This window comes from Orycteropus afer, unplaced genomic scaffold, assembly GCF_000298275.1.
Source record: "Orycteropus afer afer isolate SDZICR_OR568_19922 unplaced genomic scaffold, OryAfe1.0 scaffold00380, whole genome shotgun sequence".
Classification (NCBI taxonomy): domain Eukaryota; kingdom Metazoa; phylum Chordata; class Mammalia; order Tubulidentata; family Orycteropodidae; genus Orycteropus; species Orycteropus afer.
The window spans coordinates 707,136-712,587 of NW_006921967.1; positions in this window are offsets into that span (position 1 = coordinate 707,136).

The following is a 5,452-nucleotide window of genomic DNA, read 5'->3' on the forward strand; positions in this document are numbered from 1 at the left end:
TAATTGTCTTTAACTTCAAGTTGAATTTGCATATGAGCAGTTGATGGTCTGTTCCACAATCAGCTCCTGGCCTGGTTTTGGCTGAAGATATTGAGCCAACAGAACTGTTTACAATACCAAAAAGATGGAAACAACCTAGGTGCCCATCAAAAAAAGAATGGATAATCAAACTATGGTACCTGCACACAATGGAATATTATGCAACACTAATGAATAATGTAGAATCTACAAAACACTGCATAACATGGATGAACCTGGAGGACATTATGCTTAGTGAAGTAAGTCAATCACAGAAGGACAAATATTTTATTAGCTCATTATTGTAAAAAGTCAAGGAAAGGTTTATATATGGAAGGAAACTTTCTTTGTTGGTTTCCAGGGGTAGGAGAGAAGGGTAGGGAGCACTGCTAGATATGTAGAGACAAAGTATTGATTTGTGTGAAGGGAAGGGCAATGTACCAAAAGTGAGTGACCAACATGGCGGTATTGAGGAAGAGGACGACATAGACATGTACATGGGAGGTAAAGACAACAAAAATGAACCCTTTTGCATGTACAGTGCTGTGTTGTCAGTGATGGCAAGCATTGATGTACAGGTGGATAGATGGGTGAACGGGCTGAATGATCATACATGTCTAGGCAGGGGGTAGTGTGCCTATGACCATGTATAGGGCTAGCAGACAATGTTTCTACATGTGTACTTGTATGCACTGTAAGAATGTGCAGGTGTTTAGTATAGCTGACAACAGGCAAGGTTGTGGTGACTTCTCGTCCACAGCCAGCTACTCAGAGGGAGCAAGTAGTTGGACGTGTGGGCTCAGGACCATGGTTGCAGGGGACATAAAGCTCAACTGGTATAATATACCACACAAAAACATCGTTCTACATCCTACTTTGGTGAGTAGCAAATGGGATCTTAAAAGCTTGCAAGCACTCACCTAGATACAATTATGGGTCTCTCTTTGTCTACAGCAAAAAGAAAGCAGCAAACCAAACGGGCATGCAAACAATTAGTCCAAGGGACTGGTAGACCTTTTGGTCCTCAGCCTATATGACCATGAGAGCAGAGAGCCCATCATTGCAGCCACTGTGTCAATCCATCTTGTTGAGGGTTTTCACCTTTTCCCCTGACCCTCTAGTTTACCAAGTATGATACCCTTCTTCAGGAAATAGCCCCTTCCAACCATATGACCAAAGTAGGTGAGATGAAATCTGGCCATTCTCTGAACATTCTGGCTGCACTTTCTCCAGGACAGATTTCGTTCTTCTGGCAGTCCATGGTATTTTCAGTATTCTCTGCCAACACTATAATTCAAAGGCATCACCTCTTCTATCTTCTTCATTCATTGTCCAGCTTTCAAATGCATATGATGTGATGGAAAATAACATGGCTTGGGTAGGTGCACCTTAGTCTTCTAAGTGACATCCTTTGCTCCTTAACACTTCAAAGAGGTCTTTTGTAGCAGATTTGTCCAATGCAATGCAATGTATAATTTTTTGACTGCTTCTTCCATGGGTCTTGATTGTGGATCCAAATAAAATGAAATCCCTGACAACCTCCATCTTTTCTCTTTTTATCATGATGTTGCTTATTGGTACAGTTGTGAGGATTTTCGATTTCTTTATGTTGAGGTGTAATCCATACTGAAGACTAGTCTTTGATCTTCATCAGTAAGTGCTTCAAGTCATCTTCATTTTCAGCAAGAAAGGAGGTTATGTCATCTGCATATCACAGGTTGTTAATGAGTCTTCCTCCAATCCTGATGGCACATTCTTCTTCATATAGTCCAGCTTCTCAGATTATTTGCTCAGCATGCAGATTGAATAGGTATGGTGCAAGGATACAACCCTAACACACACACTTCCGACTTTATACTGTGCAGTATCCCCTTGTTCTATTCAAATGACAGCCTCTTGCTCTATGTACAGGTTACATGAGTACAATTACGTGTTCTGGAATTCCCATTCTTCTCAATGTTATCTATAGTTTGTTATGATCCACACAGTCAAATGCTTCTGCATAGTCAATGAAATGCAAGTAAACATCTTTCTGGTATTCTTTGCTTTCAGCCAAGATCCATCTGACATCAGCAATGATATCCCATGTTCCACTTCTTCTGAATCCAGCTTGGGTTTCTGGAAGTTCCTTGTACTGTTGCAATTGTTTTTCAATTACCCTCAGCAAAATTTTATTTGCATGTGATATTAGTGATATTGTTTGATAATTTTCACATTCTGTTAAATCACCCTTCTTTGGAAAGGGCACAAATATGGTTCTCTTCCCATCAGTTGGCCAGGTAGCTGTCTTCCAAATTTCTTGGCATAGATGAGTTTTGCTTCCGTGTGGCATCCATTTGTTGAAACATCTCAGTGGGTATTCTGCCAGTTCCTGGAGCCTTGTTTTTCGTCAATTCCTTCAGTACAGCTTGGACTTCTTTCAATACTTTCGTTTCTTGATCATATACTATCTCCTGAAATAGTTGAACATTGATCAATTCTTTTTGGTACAGTGACTCTGTATATTCCTTCCATCTTATTTTGATGCTTCCTGCATCATTCAATATTTTGCCCATAGCCTTCTTCAATATTGCAACTCAAGGCTTTAATTCTTTCTTCTGTTCTTTCAGCTTGAGAAATACCACATATGTTCTTCCTTTTTGGTTTTCCTACTCCAGGTCTTTGCACATTTCATTGTAATATTTTACTTTGTCTTCTCCAATTGCCCTTTGAACTCCTGTTCAGCTCTTTTGTTTTGTCATTTCTTCCATTTGTTTTAGCTACTCTCCATTCAAGAGCAAGATTCAGAGTTTCTTCTGACATCCATTTTGGTCTTTTCTTCCTTTCCTGTCTTTTTAATGACTGCTTTATTCATATATGATGTTCTTGATATCATTCCACAACTCATCTGGTTTTCAGTCATTGGAGTTCAATGCATCAAATCTGTTCTTCAGATGGTTGTAAATTCAGGTGGGATATAATTAAGGTCATATTTTGGCTCTTGTGGATTTGTTTTAATTGTCTTCAGCTTCAGTTTCAGTTTGAACTTGCATATGAACGATTGATGGTCTGTTCCACCGTCAGCTCCTGGTCTTGTTTTGACTGAAAATACTAAGCTTCTCCATTGCTTCTTTCCACAGATGTAGTCAATCTAAATTTATCTTGTGAAGTCCATGTGAATAGCTGCTGTTCATACTGTTCAATAAAGGTATCCACAATAAATAAGTCATTGGTCTTGCAAAATTCTATCATGTGAATCTCCAGCATCATTTCTATCACCACGGCCTTATTTTCCAACTACCCATGATTCTTCTTAGTTTAAATCACCAGTAATCATCAATACATCTTGATTGCGTACTTGGTCATTTTTAGACCACAGAAGTGGGGGAAAATCTTCAATTTCTTCATCTTTGTCTTTAGTGGTTGGTGTTTAAATTTTAATAATAATAGAAGTATTATCTATTCTTCCTTGTAGGTGTATGGATATTATCCTATCACCAATAGCATTGCACTTTAGGATAGCTTTTGAAACATTCTTTGTGATGAATGTGACACCATTCCTCTTCAATTTGTCATTCTCTGCATAATAGATCATATGATTTTCTAACTCAAAATGGCCAAAACCTGTCCATTTCAGCTCACTAATGCTTAGTATATCAATCTTTATGTGTTCCATTCATTTTCGACAACTTCCAATTTTCCTAGGTTCATATTTCATGCATTTCACGTTCCGATTATTCATGGATGTTTGCATCTGTTTTTTCCCATTTTGAGTCATGTCCCATCAGCAAATGGAGGTCCTGAAAGCTTTATTCCATCCACTTATTCCAACCACATTAAGGTTGAATGTACTTTGAAGAGGCAGCTCTTCCGCAGTTGTATTTTGAGTGTCTTCTAACCTGAGGGGCTCATCTTCTGGCACTATAACAGACAATGTTTCAGGGCTATTCATAAAGTTTTCCAATAATATATCAGGCAGTGTTTCACTGCTATTCATAAGGTTTTCACTGGCCCATTTTTTGAGAAGTGAATGGTCCTTTCCTTTTTCCCAGTCTGTCTTAGTCTCAAAGCTTTGCTGAAATCTATCTACCATGGGTGACCCTGCTGGTAGTTGATACACAGTGGCACAGTCTTCAGCCTCACAACAGCACACAAGACACCAAATGATGACAAACTGACAGACAAGTGGTAGATTATATGTGTGTGTGTGTGTGTGTGGTAAAATTCCCCCCCCCCCAAAAAAAGTGCTATTATTCCCAAGTTTCATCTTGTCATTTTATAATTTGATACAATAAAATAAGGTTATATATTGTATTGAAGTTATGAAATCAGTGTAAAAATTTAATTCCAGCTCCTACTGTCCTTCATTCCATCCCATAACAAAACCCAAACATAGGTCATTTGTGGCCTTTAACACGATCTTTGTAAAATCAGGTCTAATTCTGTAATATTCTTTTTATTTTTACAGATACCATTTTTCAGACATCAATCATTTGTAGAGTATTTATCAGGCAGGTTGGAACAAAGGCCATAATTAATTACCATCTCTATTGAAACAAACGAACAAACAGAAAAACCCAAATCAGTTGCCCTTGAGTTGATTCCAACTCATGGTTACCATAAGTGTCACCATCTCTATTAGCAAATTCAGAATAGCAAAGCACTTAAAATTGAGGCCCTCTGATATTCAGACATTTGTTTTTTCTAATTGGAAGAAAAGAAAAAAGAAACTCTAAATCTTAATATACGTATAAACACCAGGAAATTGGATTTCTATGTATTTTTGGCAGTAACAGTCTACCAAAATATATTTAGGGAGCTCTGGTGACGTAGTGCCTAAGGCATTTGACTGCTAACCAGAACATTGGCAGTTCAAACCCATCAGCCACTCCTCAGAAGGAAAGTTGGGCGATCTACTTCTGTAGTGACACAGCCTCAGAAACCCATCACTATGAGTCCGATCTGACTCGACAGCAGTGAGTTTAAAATACATTTATAGACATTTTCCTCTGTATGTTTCTCTCAAGAGTTATTTTGATGATTCTTCCTTAGGAAACTTTAGATAACACGTTAAAGACATTACTTGCTATTATTACATCATTGTGCAGTGGTGTGGCTTATTATGTGGCTTTTATTACATTAGCTATTAGATAAGTTCCGTGGAAAGGAAGTTCAATATATTGTCAATTCTTAATTATACTTGACTTGATTTCTGACCTTACTGATTATTCATCATCCTTGGGTGGTACTCCAGAACTACTGGCCAGCCAGATGACTTGAGATCCAAAGTTTTGTGCACCAGATGAGACTTAGGGGCACTGTCCCTTGAGTGCTAAAGTGGGGCAACCTGACAGTAAGTTGGAATTCTGAACCCTCTCAAGAGAGCTCCTTGGCTGTTGTTGTTGTTATGTGCCGTCGAGTCAGCCCTGACTCATAGCGACCCCTCCTTGGGTTT